Consider the following 18,252-nt stretch of genomic DNA (forward strand, 5'->3'; position numbering starts at 1 on the left):
CGGGCTTGGGAGCATTGTGCGTGCCTGGCGGGAACAGCGGGCGGGAGTGCTTGCAAACCGGCCTTTGGAGGCAGCCGGGGAGGTCTTCCAGCGGAAGACGGCCGGTTGTGCTCAGAGACCCCACAGGACAGGGGCAGGACCCAGCAGGGCCACTGCTCCTGGCCAGCCTTGCTCAGACCTTCCTGGCCTCCGGGGGTACTGCCCCACCAAGGGGCAGGCTGCGGGGACTGGGTCCAGACAGGCCCGGGTGCCTCCCCAGTCTCATCCCCGCTGGTGCCTTTCCCCTGGGCCTAGGCCTCGGTTAAGGCCTCCTTGGAGAGGAGGTTGCTGGCAGGGGCTGTCTCCACACTGCAAGGTGCTGGAGCTCAGAGGGCCTCGTCAGAGGGAAGGGACCAGCAAAGGGCTGGATGCCCAAGACCTCTTTGGCCCAGCAGCCTCAGGGCAGCAGGGAGAGCAAGAGGCCCAACTTGCCCCTAGGTCGGCTCTGCCCCGTCCCACACAGGCGGACAGCCCAGCAGCTGCCTGACAGACTCTGGCTCCCCTGAGCTCTCTGCCTGTGCAGGGGGCAGGAACAGACGTGTGCATGTGGTTCTGCCTTGGCCTGGGAGTGTGTTCCCCCTGCATTGTCCCCAGGCTCAGGGGCAAGGGCCCGGTGAGAGCACCACCCGGAAGCGCTTTTCTCCCGGGCTTGGGAGCATTGTGCGCGCCTGGTGGGAACAGTGGGCGTGAGTGTTGGCAAACTGGCCTTTGGAGGCAGCCGGGGAGGTCTTCCAGCGGGAGAGGGCCGGATGTGCTCAGAGGCCCCACAGGCCAGGGGCAGGACCCAGCAGGTCCCCTGCCCCTGGCCAGCCTTTCCCAGACCTTCCTGGCCTCCGGGGGTACTGCCCCACCAAGGGGCAGGCTGCGGGGACTGGGTCCAGACATGCCCGGGCGCCTCCCCAGGCTCATCCCCGCTGGTGCCTTTCCCCTGGGCCTAGGCCTCGGTTTAGGCCTCCTTGCAGAGGAGGTTGCTGGCAGGGGCTGTCTCCACACTGCAAGGTGCTGGAGCTCAGAGGGCCTCGTCAGAGGGAAGGGACCAGCATGGGGCTCGATGCCCAAGACCTCTTTGGCCCAGCAGCCTCAGGGCAGGAGGGAGAGCAAGAGGCCCAACTTGCCCCTAGGTCGGCTCTGCCCCTTCCCACACAGGCAGACAGCCCAGCAGCTGCCTGGCAGTCTCTGGCTCCCCCGAGCTCTCTGCCCGTGCACGGGGCAGCAACAGACGTGTGCATGTGGTTCTGACTTGGCCTGGGAGTGTGGAACCCCTGCCTGGCCCCCAGGCTGAGGGGCAAGGGCCCGGAGAGAGCACCACCCCGAAGCGCTTTTCTCCCGGGCTTGGGATCATTGTGCGTGCCTGGCGGGAACAGCGGGCGGGAGTGCTTGCAAACCGGCCTTTGGAGGCAGCCGGGGAGGTCTTCCAGCGGAAGACGGCCGGTTGTGCTCAGAGGCCCCACAGGACAGGGGCAGGACCCAGCAGGGCCCCTGCTCCTGGCCAGCCTTGCTCAGAACTTCCTGGCCTCCGGGGGTACTGCCCCACCAAGGGGCAGGCTGCGGGGACTGGGTCCAGACAGGCCCGGGTGCCTCCCCAGTCTCATCCCCGCTGGTGCCTTTCCCCTGGGCCTAGGCCTCGGTTAAGGCCTCCTTGGAGAGGAGGTTGCTGGCAGGGGCTGTCTCCACACTGCAAGGTGCTGGAGCTCAGAGGGCCTCGTCAGCGGGAAGGGACCAGCAAGGGGCTGGATGCCCAAGACCTCTTTGGCCCAGCAGCCTCAGGGCAGCAGGGAGAGGAAGAGGCCCAACAGGCCCCTAGGTCGGCTCTGACCCTTCCCACACAGGCGGCCATCCCAGTAGCTGCCTGACAGACTCTGGCTCCCCCGAGCTCTCTGCCGGTGCAGGGGGCAGGAACAGACGTGTGCATGTGGTTCTGCCTTGGTCTTGGAGTGTGGACACACTGCCTGGCCCCCAGGCTCAGGGGCAAGGGCCCGGAGAGAGCACCACCCCGAAGCGCTTTTCTCCCGGGCTTGGGAGCATTGTGCGTGCCTGGCGGGAACAGCGGGCACGAGTGTTGGCAAACCGGCCTTTGGAGGCAGCCGGGGAGGTCTTCCAGTGGGAGAGGGCCGGTTGTGCTCAGAGGCCCCACAGGCCAGGGGTAGGACCCAGCAGGGCCCCTGCCCCTGGCCAGCCTTGCCCAGACCTTCCTGCCTCCGGGGTTACAGCCCCACCAAGGGGCAGGCTGCGGGGACTGGGTCCAGACATGCCCAGGCGCCTCCCCAGTCTCATCCCCGCTGGTGCCTTTCCCCTGGGCCTAGGCCTCGGTTGAGGCCTCCTTGGAGAGGAGGTTGCTGGCAGGGGCTGTCTCCACACTGCGAGGTGCTGGAGCTCAGAGGGCCTCGTCAGAGTGAAGGGACCAGCAAGGGGCTGGATGCCCAAGACCTCTTTGGCCCAGCAGCCTCAGGGCAGCAGGGAGAGCAAGAGGCCCAACTTGCCCCTAGGTCGGCTCTGCCCCTTCCCACACAGGCGGCCAGACCAGCAGCTGCCTGACAGACTCTGGCTCCCCTGAGCTCTCTGCCGGTGCAGGGGGCAGGAACAGACGTGTGCATGTGGTTCTGCCTTGGCCTGGGAGTGTGTTCCCCCTGCATTGTCCCCAGGCTCAGGGGCAAGGGCCCGGAGAGAGCACCAGCCCGAAGCGCTTTTCTCCCGGGCTTGGAAGCATTGCGCGGGCCTGGCGGGAATAGCGGGCTGGAGTGCTTGCAAACCGGCCTTTGGAGGCAGCCGGGGAGGTCTTCCAGTGGGAGAGTGCCGGTTGTGCTCAGAGGCCCCACAGGCCAGGGGCAGGACACAGCAGTGTCCCTGCCCCTGGCAGCCTTGCCCAGACCTTCCTGGCCTCCGGGGGTACAGCCCCACCAAGGGGCAGGCTGCGGGGACTGGGTCCAGACATGGCCGGGCGCCTCCCCAGGCTCATCCCCGCTGGTGCCTTTCCCCTGGGCCTAGGCCTCGGGTGAGGCCTCCTTGGAGAGGAGGTTGCTGGCAGGGGCTGTCTCCACACAGCAAGGTGCTGGAGCTCAGAGGGCCTCGTCAGCGGGAAGGGACCAGCAAGGGGCTGGATGCCCAAGACCTCTTTGGCCCAGCAGCCTCAGGGAAGCAGGGAGAGCAAGAGGCCCAACTTGCCCCTAGGTCGGCTCTGCCCCTTCCCACACAGGCGGCCAGCCCAGCAGCTGCCTGACAGACTCTGGCTCCCCCGAGCTCTCTGCCGGTGCAGGAGTCAGGAACAGACGTGTGCATGTGGTTCTACCTTGGTCTGGGAGTGTGGACCCAATGCCTGGCCCCCAGGCTTAGGGGCAAGGGCCTGGAGAGAGCAACACCCCGAAGTGCTTTTCTCCCGGGCTTGGGAGCATTGAGCGTGCCTGGCGGGAACAGCGGGCGGGAGTGTTGCCAACCGGCCTTTGGAGGCAGCCGGGGAGGTCTTCCAGTGGGAGAGGGCCGGTTGTGCTCAGAGGCCACAGAGGCCAGGGGCAGGACCCAGCAGGGCGCCTGCCCCTGGCCAGCCTTTCCCAGACCTTCCTGGCCTCCGGGGGTACTGCCCCACCAAGGGGCAGGCTGAGGGGACTGGGTCCAGACATGCCCGGGCGCCTCCCCAGGCTCATCCCCGCTGGTGGCTTTCCCCTGGGCCTAGGCCTCGGTTGAGGCCTCCTTGGAGAGGAGGTTGCTGGCAGGGGCTGTCTCCACACTGCAAGGTGCTGGAGCTCAGAGGGCCTCGTCAGAGGGAAGGGACCAGGAAGGGGCTGGATGCCCAAGACCTCTTTGGCCCAGCAGCCTCAGGGCAGCAGGGAGAGCAAGAGGCCCAACTTGCCCCTAGGTCGGCTCTGCCCCTTCCCACACAGGCGGCCAACCCAGCAGCTGCCTGACAGACTCTGGCTCCCCTGAGCTCTCTGCCGGTGCAGGGGGCAGGAACAGACGTGTGCATGTGGTTCTGCCTTGGCCTGGGAGTGTGTTCCCCCTGCATTGCCCCCAGGCTCAGGGGCAAGGGCCCGGTGAGAGCACCACCCCGAAGCGCTTTTCTCCCGGGCTTGGGAGCATTGTGCGTGCTTGGTGGGAACAGTGGGCGGGAGTGCTTGCAAACCGGCCTTTGGAGGCAGCCGGGGAGGTCTTCCAGTGGGAGAGGGCCGGTTGTGCTGAGAGGCCCCACAGGCCAGGGGCAGGACCCAGCAGGGCCCCTGCCCCTGGCCAGCCTTGCCCAGACCTTCCTGCCTCCGGGGTTACAGCCCCACCAAGGGGCAGGCTGCGGGGACTGGGTCCAGACATGCCCGGCCACCTCCCCAGGCTCATCCCCGCTGGTGCCTTTCCCCTGGGCCTAGGCCTCGGTTGAGGCCTCCTTGGAGAGGAGGTTGCTGGCAGGGGCTGTCTCCACACTGCAAGGTGCTGGAGCTCAGAGGGCCTCGTCCGAGGGAAGGGACCAGCAAGGGGCTGGATGCCCAAGACCTCTTTGGCCCAGCAGCCTCAGGGCAGCAGGGAGAGCAAGAGGCCCAACTTGCCCCTAGGTCGGCTCTGCCCCTTCCCACACAGGCGGCCAGCCCAGCAGCTGCCTGACAGACTCTGGCTCCCCTGAGCTCTCTGCCGGTGCAGGGGGCAGGAACAGACGTGTGCATGTGGTTCTGCCTTGGCCTGGGAGTGTGTTCCCCCTGCATTGCCCCCAGGCTCAGGGGAAAGGGCCCGGTGAGAGCACCACCCCGAAGCGCTTTTCTCCCGGGCTTGGGAGCATTGTGCGTGCCTGGCGGGAACAGCGGTTGGGAGTGCTTGCAAACCGGCCTTTGTAGGCAGCCGGGGAGGTCTTCCAGCGGGAGAGTGCCGGTTGTGCTCAGAGGCTCCACAGGCCTGGGGCAGGTCCCAGCAGTGTCCCTGCCCCTGGCAGCCTTGCCCAGACCTTCCTGGCCTCCGGGGGTACTGCGCCACCCAGGGGCAGACTGCCGGGACTGGGTCCAGACATGCCCGGGCGCATCCCCAGGCTCATGCCCGCTGGTGCCTTTCCCCTGGGCCTAGGCCTCGGTTGAGGCCTCCTTGGAGAGGAGGTTGCTGGCAGGGGCTGTCTCCACACTGCGAGGTGCTGGAACTCAGAGGGCCTCGTCAGAGGGAAGGGACCAGCAAAGGGCTGGATGCCCAAGACCTCTTTGGCCCAGCAGCCTCAGGGCAGCAGGGAGAGCAAGAGGCCCAACTTACCCCTAGGTCGACTCTGCCCCTTCCCACACAGGCAGACAGCCCAGCAGCTGCCTGAGAGACTCTGGCTCCCCCGAGCTCTCTGCCGGTGCAGGGGGCAGCAACAGACGTGTGCATGTGGTTCTGACTTGGCCTGGGAGTGTGGAACCCCTGCCTGGCCCCCAGGCTCAGGGGCAAGGGCCCGGAGAGAGCACCAACCCGAAGCGGTTTTCTCCCGGGCTTGGGAGCATTGTGCGTGCCTGGCGGGAACAGCGGGCGGGAGTGCTTGCAAACCGGCCTTTGGAGGCAGCCGGGGAGGTCTTCCAGCGGAAGACGGCCGGTTGTGCTCAGAGACCCCACAGGACAGGGGCAGGACCCAGCAGGGCCACTGCTCCTGGCCAGCCTTGCTCAGACCTTCCTGGCCTCCGGGGGTACTGCCCCACCAAGGGGCAGGCTGCGGGGACTGGGTCCAGACAGGCCCGGGTGCCTCCCCAGTCTCATCCCCGCTGGTGCCTTTCCCCTGGGCCTAGGTCTCGGTTAAGGCCTCCTTGGAGAGGAGGTTGCTGGCAGGGGCTGTCTCCACACTGCAAGGTGCTGGAGCTCAGAGGGCCTCGTCAGCGGGAAGGGACCAGCAAAGGGCTGGATGCCCAAGACCTCTTTGGCCCATCAGCCTCAGGACACCAGGGAGAGCAAGAGGCCCAACTTGCCCCTAGGTCGGCTCTGCCCCTTCCCACACAGGCGGCCAGCCCAGCAGCTGCCTGACAGACTCTGGCTCCCCTGAGCTCTCTGCCTGTGCAGGGGGCAGGAACAGACGTGTGCATGTGGTTCTGCCTTGGCCTGGGAGTGTGTTCCCCCTGCATTGTCCCCAGGCTCAGGGGCAAGGGCCCGGTGAGAGCACCACCCGGAAGCGCTTTTCTCCCGGGCTTGGGAGCATTGTGCGCGCCTGGTGGGAACAGTGGGCGTGAGTGTTGGCAAACTGGCCTTTGGAGGCAGCCGGGGAGGTCTTCCAGCGGGAGAGGGCCGGATGTGCTCAGAGGCCCCACAGGCCAGGGGCAGGACCCAGCAGGTCCCCTGCCCCTGGCCAGCCTTTCCCAGACCTTCCTGGCCTCCGGGGGTACTGCCCCACCAAGGGGCAGGCTGCGGGGACTGGGTCCAGACATGCCCGGGCGCCTCCCCAGGCTCATCCCCGCTGGTGCCTTTCCCCTGGGCCTAGGCCTCGGTTTAGGACTCCTTGCAGAGGAGGGTGCTGGCAGGGGCTGTCTCCACACTGCAAGGTGCTGGAGCTCAGAGGGCCTCGTCAGAGGGAAGGGACCAGCAAAGGGCTGGATGCCCAAGACCTCTTTGGCCCAGCAGCCTCAGGGCAGCAGGGAGAGCAAGAGGCCCAACTTGCCCCTAGGTCGGCTCTGCCCCGTCCCACACAGGCAGCCAGCCCAGCAGCAGCCTGGCAGTCTCTGGCTCCCCCGAGCTCTCTGCCGGTGTAGGGGGCAGGAACAGACGTGTGCATGTCGTTCTGCCTTGGCCTAGGAGTGTGTTCCCCCTGCCTGGCCCCAGGCTCAGGGGCAAGGGCCCGGAGAGAGCACCACCCCGAAGCGCTTTTCTCCCGGGCTTGGGAGCATTTTGCGTGCCTGGCGGGAACAGCGGGCGCGAGTGCTTGCAAACCGGCCTTTGGAGGCAGCCGGGGAGGTCTTCCAGCGGGAGAGGGCCGGATGTGCTCAGAGGCCCCACAGGCCAGGGGCAGGACCCAGCAGGGCCCCTGCCCCTGGCCAGCCTTGCCCAGACCTTCCTGCCTCCGGGGTTACAGCCCCACCAAGGGGCAGGCTGCGGGGACTGGGTCCAGACATGCCCGGGCGCCTCCCCAGTCTCATCCCCGCTGGTGCCTTTCCCCTGGCCTAGGCCTCGGTTGAGGCCTCCTTGGAGAGGAGGTTGCTGGCAGGGGCTGTCTCCACACTGCAAGGTGCTGGAGCTCAGAGGGCCTCGTCAGAGGGAAGGGACCAGCAAAGGGCTGGATGCCCAAGACCTCTTTGGCCCAGCAGCCTCAGGGCAGCAGGGAGAGCAAGAGGCCCAACTTGCCCCTAGGTCGGCTCTGCCCCTTCCCACACAGGCGGCCAGCCCAGCAGCTGCCTGACAGACTCTGGCTCCCCTGAGCTCTCTGCCGGTGCAGGGGGCAGGAACAGACGTGTGCATGTGGTTCTGCCTTGGCCTGGGAGTGTGTTCCCCCTGCATTGTCCCCAGGCTCAGGGGCAAGGGCCCGGAGAGAGCACCAGCCCGAAGCGCTTTTCTCCCGGGCTTGGAAGCATTGTGCGGGCCTGGCGGGAATAGCGGGCTGGAGTGCTTGCAAACCGGCCTTTGGAGGCAGCCGGGGAGGTCTTCCAGTGGGAGAGTGCCGGTTGTGCTCAGAGGCCCCACAGGCCAGGGGCAGGACCCAGCAGTGTCCCTGCCCCTGGCAGCCTTGCCCAGACCTTCCTGGCCTCCGGGGGTACAGCCCCACCAAGGGGCAGGCTGCGGGGACTGGGTCCATACATGGCCGGGCGACTCCCCAGGCTCATCCCCGCTGGTGCCTTTCCCCTGGGCCTAGGCCTCGGGTGAGGCCTCCTTGGAGAGGAGGTTGCTGGCAGGGGCTGTCTCCACACAGCAAGGTGCTGGAGCTCAGAGGGCCTCGTCAGCGGGAAGGGACCAGCAAGGGGCTGGATGCCCAAGACCTCTTTGGCCCAGCAGCCTCAGGGAAGCAGGGAGAGCAAGAGGCCCAACTTGCCCCTAGGTCGGCTCTGCCCCTTCCCACACAGGCGGCCAGCCCAGCAGCTGCCTGACAGACTCTGGCTCCCCCGAGCTCTCTGCCGGTGCAGGAGTCAGGAACAGACGTGTGCATGTGGTTCTACCTTGGTCTGGGAGTGTGGACCCAATGCCTGGCCCCCAGGCTTAGGGGCAAGGGCCTGGAGAGAGCAACACCCCGAAGTGCTTTTCTCCCGGGCTTGGGAGCATTGAGCGTGCCTGGCGGGAACAGCGGGCGGGAGTGTTGCCAACCGGCCTTTGGAGGCAGCCGGGGAGGTCTTCCAGTGGGAGAGGGCCGGTTGTGCTCAGAGGCCACAGAGGCCAGGGGCAGGACCCAGCAGGGCGCCTGCCCCTGGCCAGCCTTTCCCAGACCTTCCTGGCCTCCGGGGGTACTGCCCCACCAAGGGGCAGGCTGAGGGGACTGGGTCCAGACATGCCCGGGCGCCTCCCCAGGCTCATCCCCGCTGGTGGCTTTCCCCTGGGCCTAGGCATCGGTTGAGGCCTCCTTGGAGAGGAGGTTGCTGGCAGGGGCTGTCTCCACACTGCAAGGTGCTGGAGCTCAGAGGGCCTCGTCAGAGGGAAGGGACCAGCAAGGGGCTGGATGCCCAAGACCTCTTTGGCCCAGCAGCCTCAGGGCAGCAGGGAGAGCAAGAGGCCCAACTTGCCCCTAGGTCGGCTCTGCCCCTATACACACAGGCGGCCAACCCAGCAGCTGCCTGACAGACTCTGGCTCCCCTGAGCTCTCTGCCGGTGCAGGGGGCAGGAACAGACGTGTGCATGTGGTTCTGCCTTGGCCTGGGAGTGTGTTCCCCCTGCATTGCCCCCAGGCTCAGGGGCAAGGGCCCGGTGAGAGCACCACCCCGAAGCGCTTTTCTCCCGGGCTTGGGAGCATTGTGCGTGCTTGGTGGGAACAGTGGGCGGGAGTGCTTGCAAACCGGCCTTTGGAGGCCGCCGGGGAGGTCTTCCAGTGGGAGAGGGCCGGTTGTGCTGAGAGGCCCCACAGGCCAGGGGCAGGACCCAGCAGGGCCCCTGCCCCTGGCCAGCCTTGCCCAGACCTTCCTGCCTCCGGGGTTACAGCCCCACCAAGGGGCAGGCTGCGGGGACTGGGTCCAGACATGCCCGGCCACCTCCCCAGGCTCATCCCCGCTGGTGCCTTTCCCCTGGGCCTAGGCCTCGGTTGAGGCCTCCTTGGAGAGGAGGTTGCTGGCAGGGGCTGTCTCCACACTGCAAGGTGCTGGAGCTCAGAGGGCCTCGTCCGAGGGAAGGGACCAGCAAGGGGCTGGATGCCCAAGACCTCTTTGGCCCAGCAGCCTCAGGGCAGCAGGGAGAGCAAGAGGCCCAACTTGCCCCTAGGTCGGCTCTGCCCCTTCCCACACAGGCGGCCAGCCCAGCAGCTGCCTGACAGACTCTGGCTCCCCTGAGCTCTCTGCCGGTGCAGGGGGCAGGAACAGACGTGTGCATGTGGTTCTGCCTTGGCCTGGGAGTGTGTTCCCCCTGCATTGCCCCCAGGCTCAGGGGAAAGGGCCCGGAGAGAGCACCAGCCCGAAGCGCTTTTCTCCCGGGCTTGGGAGCATTGTGCGTGCCTGGCGGGAACAGCGGTTGGGAGTGCTTGCAAACCGGCCTTTGTAGGCAGCCGGGGAGGTCTACCAGCGGGAGAGTGCCGGTTGTGCTCAGAGGCTCCACAGGCCTGGGGCAGGTCCTAGCAGTGTCCCTGCCCCTGGCAGCCTTGCCCAGACCTTCCTGGCCTCCGGGGGTACTGCGCCACCCAGGGGCAGACTGCCGGGACTGGGTCCAGACATGCCCGGGCGCATCCCCAGGCTCATGCCCGCTGGTGCCTTTCCCCTGGGCCTAGGCCTCGGTTGAGGCCTCCTTGGAGAGGAGGTTGCTGGCAGGGGCTGTCTCCACACTGCGAGGTGCTGGAACTCAGAGGGCCTCGTCTGAGGGAAGGTACCAGCAAAGGGCTGGATGCCCAAGACCTCTTTGGCCCAGCAGCCTCAGGGCAGCAGGGAGAGCAAGAGGCCCAACTTACCCCTAGGTCGACTCTGCCCCTTCCCACACAGGCAGACAGCCCAGCAGCTGCCTGACAGACTCTGGCTCCCCCGAGCTCTCTGCCGGTGCAGGGGGCAGCAACAGACGTGTGCATGTGGTTCTGACTTGGCCTGGGAGTGTGGAACCCCTGCCTGGCCCCCAGGCTCAGGGGCAAGGGCCCGGAGAGAGCACCAACCCGAAGCGGTTTTCTCCCGGGCTTGGGAGCATTGTGCGTGCCTGGCGGGAACAGCGGGCGGGAGTGCTTGCAAACCGGCCTTTGGAGGCAGCCGGGGAGGTCTTCCAGCGGAAGACGGCCGGTTGTGCTCAGAGACCCCACAGGACAGGGGCAGGACCCAGCAGGGCCACTGCTCCTGGCCAGCCTTGCTCAGACCTTCCTGGCCTCCGGGGGTACTGCCCCACCAAGGGGCAGGCTGCGGGGACTGGGTCCAGACAGGCCCGGGTGCCTCCCCAGTCTCATCCCCGCTGGTGCCTTTCCCCTGGGCCTAGGTCTCGGTTAAGGCCTCCTTGGAGAGGAGGTTGCTGGCAGGGGCTGTCTCCACACTGCAAGGTGCTGGAGCTCAGAGGGCCTCGTCAGCGGGAAGGGACCAGCAAAGGGCTGGATGCCCAAGACCTCTTTGGCCCATTAGCCTCAGGACACCAGGGAGAGCAAGAGGCCCAACTTGCCCCTAGGTCGGCTCTGCCCCTTCCCACACAGGCGGCCAGCCCAGCAGCTGCCTGACAGACTCTGGCTCCCCTGAGCTCTCTGCCTGTGCAGGGGGCAGGAACAGACGTGTTCATGTGGTTCTGCCTTGGCCTGGGAGTGTGTTCCCCCTGCATTGTCCCCAGGCTCAGGGGCAAGGGCCCGGTGAGAGCACCACCCGGAAGCGCTTTTCTCCCGGGCTTGGGAGCATTGTGCGCGCCTGGTGGGAACAGTGGGCGTGAGTGTTGGCAAACTGGCCTTTGGAGGCAGCCGGGGAGGTCTTCCAGCGGGAGAGGGCCGGATGTGCTCAGAGGCCCCACAGGCCAGGGGCAGGACCCAGCAGGTCCCCTGCCCCTGGCCAGCCTTTCCCAGACCTTCCTGGCCTCCGGGGGTACTGCCCCACCAAGGGGCAGGCTGCGGGGACTGGGTCCAGACATGCCCGGGCGCCTCCCCAGGCTCATCCCCGCTGGTGCCTTTCCCCTGGGCCTAGGCCTCGGTTGAAGCCTCCTTGGAGAGGAGGTTGCTGGCAGGGGCTGTCTCCACACTGCAAGGTGCTGGAGCTCAGAGGGCCTCGGCAGAGGGAAGGGACCAGCAAGGGGCTGGATGCCCAAGACCTCTTTGGCCCAGCAGCCTCAGGGCAGCAGGGAGAGGAAGAGGCCCAACTTGCCCCTAGGTCGGCTCTGACCCTTCCCACACAGGCGGCCATCCCAGTAGCTGCCTGACAGACTCTGGCTCCCCCGAGCTCTCTGCCGGTGCAGGGGGCAGGAACAGACGTGTGCATGTGGTTCTGCCTTGGTCTTGGAGTGTGGACACACTGCCTGGCCCCCAGGCTCAGGGGCAAGGGCCCGGAGAGAGCACCACCCCGAAGCGCTTTTCTCCCGGGCTTGGGAGCATTGTGCGTGCCTGGCGGGAACAGCGGGCACGAGTGTTGGCAAACCGGCCTTTGGAGGCAGCCGGGGAGGTCTTCCAGTGGGAGAGGGCCGGTTGTGCTCAGAGGCCCCACAGGCCAGGGGCAGGACCCAGCAGGGCCCCTGCCCCTGGCCAGCCTTGCCCAGACCTTCCTGCCTCCGGGGTTACAGCCCCATCAAGGGGCAGGCTGCGGGGACTGGGTCCAGACATGCCCGGGCGCCTCCCCAGTCTCATCCCCGCTGGTGCCTTTCCCCTGGGCCTAGGCCTCGGTTGAAGCCTCCTTGGAGAGGAGGTTGCTGGCAGGGGCTGTCTCCACACTGCAAGGTGCTGGAGCTCAGAGGGCCTCGGCAGAGGGAAGGGACCAGTAAGGGGCTGGATGCCCAAGACGTCTTTGGCCCAGCAGCCTCAGGGCAGCAGGGAGAGCAAGAGGCCCAACTTGCCCCTAGGTCGGCTCTGCCCCTTCCCACACAGGCGGCCAACCCAGCAGCTGCCTGACAGACTCTGGCTCCCCCAAGCTCTCTGCCGGTGCAGGGGACAGGAACAGACTTGTGCATGTGGTTCTGCCTTGGCCTGGGAATGTGGACCCCATGCCTGGCCCCCAGGCTCAGGGGCAAGGGCCCGGAGAGAGCACCACCCCGAAGCGCTTTTCTCCCGGGCTTGGGAGCATTGTGCGCGCCTGGCGGGAATAGTGGGCGGGAGTGCTTGCAAACCAGCCTTTGGAGGCAGCCGGGGACGTCTTCCAGTGGGAGATGGCCGGTTGTGCTCAGAGGCCCCACAGGCCAGGGGCAGGACACAGCAGGGCCCCTGCCCCTGGCCAGCCTTGCCCAGACCTTCCTGGCCTCCGGGGTTACTGCCCCACCAAGGGGCAGGCTGCGGGGACTGGGTCCAGACATGCCCGGGCGCCTCCCCTGGCTCATCCCTTCTGGTGCCTTTCCCCTGGGCCTAGGCCTTGGTTGAGACCTCCTTGGAGAGGAGATTGCTGGCAGGGGCTGTCTCCACACTGCAAGGTGGTGGAGCACAGAGGGCCTCGACAGAGGGAAGGGACCAGTAAGGGGCTGGATGCCCAAGACCACTTTGGCCCAGCAGCCTCAGGGCAGAAGGGAGATCAAGAGGCCCAACTTGCCCCTAGGTCGGCTCTGCCCCTTCCCACACAGGCGGCCAGCCCAGCAGCTGCCTGACAGCCTCTGGCTCCCCCGAGCTCTCTGCCGGTGCAGGGGATAGGAACAGACGTGTGCATGTCGTTCTGCCTTGGTCTGGGAGTGTGTTCCCCATGCCTTCCCCACAGGCTCAGGGGCAAGGGCCCGGAGAGAGCAACACCCCGAAGCGCTTTTCTCCCGGGCTTGGGAGCATTGTGCATGCCTGGCGTGAACAGCGGGTGGGAGTGTTTGCAAACCGGCCTTTGGAGGCAGCCTCGGGAGGTCTTCCAGTGGTAGAGGTCCGGTTGTGCTCAGAGGCCCCACAGGCCAGGGGCAGGACCCAGCAAGGCCTCTGTCCCTGGCCAGCCTTGTTCAGATTTTCCTGGCCTCCGGGGGTACGGCCCCACCAAGGGGCAGGCTGCGGGGACTGGGTCCAGACAGGCCCGGTTGCCTCCAAAATCTCATCCCCGCTGGTGCCTTTCCCCTGGGCCTAGGCCTCGGTTAAGGCCTCCTTGGAGAGGAGGTTGCTGGCAGGGGCTGTCTCCACACTGCAAGGTGCTGGAGCTCAGAGGGCCTCGTCAGAGGGAAGGGACCAGCAAGGGGCTGGATGCCCAAGACGTCTTTGGCCCTGCAGCCTCAGGGCAGCAGGGAGAGCAAGAGGCCCAACTTGCCCCTAGGTCGGCTCTGCCCCTTCCCACACAGGCGGCCAGCCCAGCAGCTGCCTGACAGACTCTGGCTCCCCCGAGCTCTCTGCCGGTGCAGGGGGCAGGAACAGACGTGTGCATGTCGTTCTGCCTTGGCCTGGGAGTGTGTTCCCCCTGCCTGGCCCCCAGGCTCAGGGGCAAGGGCCCGGAGAGAGCACCACCCCGAAGCGCTTTTCTCCCGGACTTGGGAGCATTTTGCGTGCTTGGTGGGAACAGTGGGCGGGAGTGCTTGCAAACCGGCCTTTGGAGGCAGCCGGGGAGGTCTTCCAGTGGGAGAGGGCCGGTTGTGCTCAGAGGCCCCACAGGCCAGGGGTAGGACCCAGCAGGGCCCCTGCCCCTGGCCAGCCTTGCCCAGACCTTCCTGCCTCCGGGGTTACAGCCCCACCAAGGGGCAGGCTGCGGGGACTGGGTCCAGACATGCCCAGGCGCCTCCCCAGTCTCATCCCCGCTGGTGCCTTTCCCCTGGGCCTAGGCCTCGGTTGAGGCCTCCTTGGAGAGGAGGTTGCTGGCAGGGGCTGTCTCCACACTGCGAGGTGCTGGAGCTCAGAGGGCCTCGTCAGAGGGAAGGGACCAGCAAGGGGCTGGATGCCCAAGACCTCTTTGGCCCAGCAGCCTCAGGGCAGCAGGGAGAGCAAGAGGCCCAACTTGCCCCTAGGTCGGCTCTGCCCCTTCCCACACAGGCGGCCAGACCAGCAGCTGCCTGACAGACTCTGGCTCCCCTGAGCTCTCTGCCGGTGCAGGGGGCAGGAACAGACGTGTGCATGTGGTTCTGCCTTGGCCTGGGAGTGTGTTCCCCCTGCATTGTCCCCAGGCTCAGGGTCAAGGGCCCGGTGAGAGCACCACCCTGAAGCGCTTTTCTCCCGGGCTTGGGACCATTGTGCGCGCCTGGTGGGAACAGTGGGCGTGAGTGTTGGCAAACCGGCCTTTGGAGGCAGCCGGGGAGGTCTTCCAGCGGGAGAGGGCCGGATGTGCTCAGAGGCCCCACAGGCCAGGGGCAGGACCCAGCAGGTCCCCTGCCCCTGGCCAGACTTTCCCAGACCTTCCTGTCCTCCGGGGTTACTGCCCCACCAAGGGGCAGACTGCCGGGACTGGGTCCAGACATGCCCGGGCGCATCCCCAGGCTCATCCCCGCTGGTGCCTTTCCCCTGTGCCTAGGCCTCGGTTGAGGCCTCCTTGGAGAGGAGGTTGCTGGCAGGGGCTGTCTCCACACTGCGAGGTGCTGGAACTCAGAGGGCCTCGTCAGAGGGAAGGGACCAGCAAAGGGCTGGATGCCCAAGACCTCTTTGGCCCAGCAGCCTCAGGGCAGCAGGGAGAGCAAGAGGCCCAACTTGCCCCTAGGTCGGCTCTGCCCCGTCCCACACAGGCAGCCAGCCCAGCAGCAGCCTGGCAGTCTCTGGCTCCCCCGAGCTCTCTGCCGGTGTAGGGGGCAGGAACAGACGTGTGCATGTCGTTCTGCCTTGGCCTAGGAGTGTGTTCCCCCTGCCTGGCCCCAGGCTCAGGGGCAAGGGCCCGGAGAGAGCACCACCCCGAAGCGCTTTTCTCCCGGGCTTGGGAGCATTTTGCGTGCCTGGCGGGAACAGCGGGCGCGAGTGCTTGCAAACCGGCCTTTGGAGGCAGCCGGGGAGGTCTTCCAGTGGGAGAGGGCCGGTTGTGCTCAGAGGCCTCACAGGCCAGGGGCAGGACCCAGCAGGGCCCCTGCCCCTGGCCAGCCTTGCCCAGACCTTCCTGCCTCCGGGGTTACAGCCCCATCAAGGGGCAGGCTGCGGGGACTGGGTCCAGACATGCCCGGGCGCCTCCCCAGTCTCATCCCCGCTGGTGCCTTTCCCCTGGCCTAGGCCTCGGTTGAGGCCTCCTTGGAGAGGAGGTTGCTGGCAGGGGCTGTCTCCACTCTGCAAGGTGCTGGAGCTCAGAGGGCCTCGTCAGAGGGAAGGGACCAGCATGGGGCTGGATGCCCAAGACCTCTTTGGCCCAGCAGCCTCAGGGCAGCAGGGAGAGCAAGAGGCCCAACTTGCCCCTAGGTCGGCTCTGCCCCTTCCCACACAGGCGGCCAGCCCAGCAGCTGCCTGACAGACTCTGGCTCCCCTGAGCTCTCTGCCGGTGCAGGGGGCAGGAACAGACGTGTGCATGTGGTTCTGCCTTGGCCTGGGAGTGTGTTCCCCCTGCATTGCCCCCAGGCTCAGGGGAAAGAGCCCGGAGAGAGCACCACCCCGAAGCCCTTTTCTCCCGGGCTTGGGAGCATTGTGCGTGCCTGGCGGGAACAGCGGGTGGGAGTGCTTGCAAACCGGCCTTTGGAGGCAGCCGGGGAGGTCTTCCAGCGGGAGAGTGCCGGTTGTGCTCAGAGGCCCCACAGGCCAGGGGCAGGACCCAGCAGTGTCCCTGCCCCTGGCAGCCTTGCCCAGACCTTCCTGGCCTCCGGGGGTACTGTGCCACCAAGGGGCAGACTGCCGGGACTGGGTCCAGACATGCCCGGGCGCATCCCCAGGCTAATCCCCGCTGGTGCCTTTCCCCTGGGCCTAGGCCTCGGTTGAGGCCTCCTTGGAGAGGAGGTTGCTGGCAGGGGCTGTCTCCACACTGCGAGGTGCTGGAACTCAGAGGGCCTCGTCAGAGGGAAGGGACCAGCATGGGGCTGGATGCCCAAGACCTCTTTGGCCCAGCAGCCTCAGGGCAGCAGGGAGAGCAAGAGGCCCAACTTGCCCCTAGGTCGGCTCTGCCCCTTCCCACACAGGCAGACAGCCCAGCAGCTGCCTGGCAGTCTCTGGCTCCCCCGAGCTCTCTGCCGGTGCAGGGGGCAGCAACAGACGTGTGCATGTGGTTCTGACTTGGCCTGGGAGTGTGTTCCCCCTGCCTGGCCCCCAGGCTCAGGGGCAAGGGCCCGGAGAGAGCACCACCCCGAAGCGGTTTTCTCCCGGGCTTGGGATCATTGTGCGTGCCTGGCGGGAACAGCGGGCGGGAGTGCTTGCAATCCGGCCTTTGGAGGCAGCCGGGGAGGTCTTCCAGCGGAAGACGGCCGGTTGTGCTCAGAGGCCCCACAGGACAGGGGCAGGACCCAGCAGGGCCCCTGCTCCTGGCCAGCCTTGCTCAGACCTTCCTGGCCTCCGGGGGTACTGCCCCACCAAGGGGCAGGCTGCGGGGACTGGGTCCAGACAGGCCCGGGTGCCTCCCCAGTCTCATCCCCGCTGGTGCCTTTCCCCTGGGCCTAGGCCTCGGTTAAGGCCTCCTTGGAGAGGAGGTTGCTGGCAGGGGCTGTCTCCACACTGCAAGGTGCTGGAGCTCAGAGGGCCTCGTCAGCGGGAAGGGACCAGCAAGGGGCTGGATGCCCAAGACCTCTTTGGCCCAGCAGCCTCAGGGCAGCAGGGAGAGGAAGAGGCCCAACTTGCCCCTAGGTCGGCTCTGACCCTTCCCACACAGGCGGCCATCCCAGTAGCTGCCTGACAGACTCTGGCTCCCCCGAGCTCTCTGCCGGTGCAGGGGGCAGGAACAGACGTGTGCATGTGGTTCTGCCTTGGTCTTGGAGTGTGGACACACTGCCTGGCCCCCAGGCTCAGGGGCAAGGGCCCGGAGAGAGCACCACCCCGAAGCGCTTTTCTCCCGGGCTTGGGAGCATTGTGCGTGCCTGGCGGGAACAGCAGGCACGAGTGTTGGCAAACCGGCCTTTGGAGGCAGCCGGGGAGGTCTTCCAGTGGGAGAGGGCCGGTTGTGCATAGAGGCCCCACAGGCCAGGGGCAGGACCTAGCAGGGCCCCTGCCCCTGGCCAGCCTTGCCCAGAACTTCCTGCCTCCGGGGTTACAGCCCCATCAAGGGGCAGGCTGCGGGGACTGGGTCCAGACATGCCCGGGCGCCTCCCCAGTCTCATCCCCGCTGGTGCCTTTCCCCTGGGCCTAGGCCTCGGTTGAAGCCTCCTTGGAGAGGAGGTTGCTGGCAGGGGCTGTCTCCACACTGCAAGGTGCTGGAGCTCAGAGGGCCTCGTCAGAGGGAAGGGACCAGCAAGGGGCTGGATGCCCAAGACGTCTTTGGCCCAGCAGCCTCAGGGCAGCAGGGAGAGCAAGAGGCCCAACTTGCCCCTAGGTCGGCTCTGCCCCTTCCCACACAGGCGGCCAACCCAGCAGCTGCCTGACAGACTCTGGCTCCCCCAAGCTCTCTGCCGGTGCAGGGGACAGGAACAGACTTGTGCATGTGGTTCTGCCTTGGCCTGGGAATGTGGACCCCATGCCTGGCCCCCAGGCTCAGGGGCAAGGGCCCGGAGAGAGCACCACCCCGAAGCGCTTTTCTCCCGGGCTTGGGAGCATTGTGCGCGCCTGGCGGGAATAGTGGGCGGGAGTGCTTGCAAACCAGCCTTTGGAGGCAGCCGGGGACGTCTTCCAGTGGGAGATGGCCGGTTGTGCTCAGAGGCCCCACAGGCCAGGGGCAGGACACAGCAGGGCCCCTGCCCCTGGCCAGCCTTGCCCAGACCTTCCTGGCCTCCGGGGTTACTGCCCCACCAAGGGGCAGGCTGCGGGGACTGGGTCCAGACATGCCCGGGCGCCTCCCCTGGCTCATCCCTTCTGGTGCCTTTCCCCTGGGCCTAGGCCTTGGTTGAGACCTCCTTGGAGAGGAGATTGCTGGCAGGGGCTGTCTCCACACTGCAAGGTGGTGGAGCACAGAGGGCCTCGACAGAGGGAAGGGACCAGTAAGGGGCTGGATGCCCAAGACCACTTTGGCCCAGCAGCCTCAGGGCAGAAGGGAGATCAAGAGGCCCAACTTGCCCCTAGGTCGGCTCTGCCCCTTCCCACACAGGCGGCCAGCC

The sequence above is a fragment of the Dama dama genome, chromosome 24 (assembly GCF_033118175.1).
Source record: "Dama dama isolate Ldn47 chromosome 24, ASM3311817v1, whole genome shotgun sequence".
Taxonomy (NCBI): Eukaryota; Metazoa; Chordata; class Mammalia; order Artiodactyla; family Cervidae; genus Dama; species Dama dama.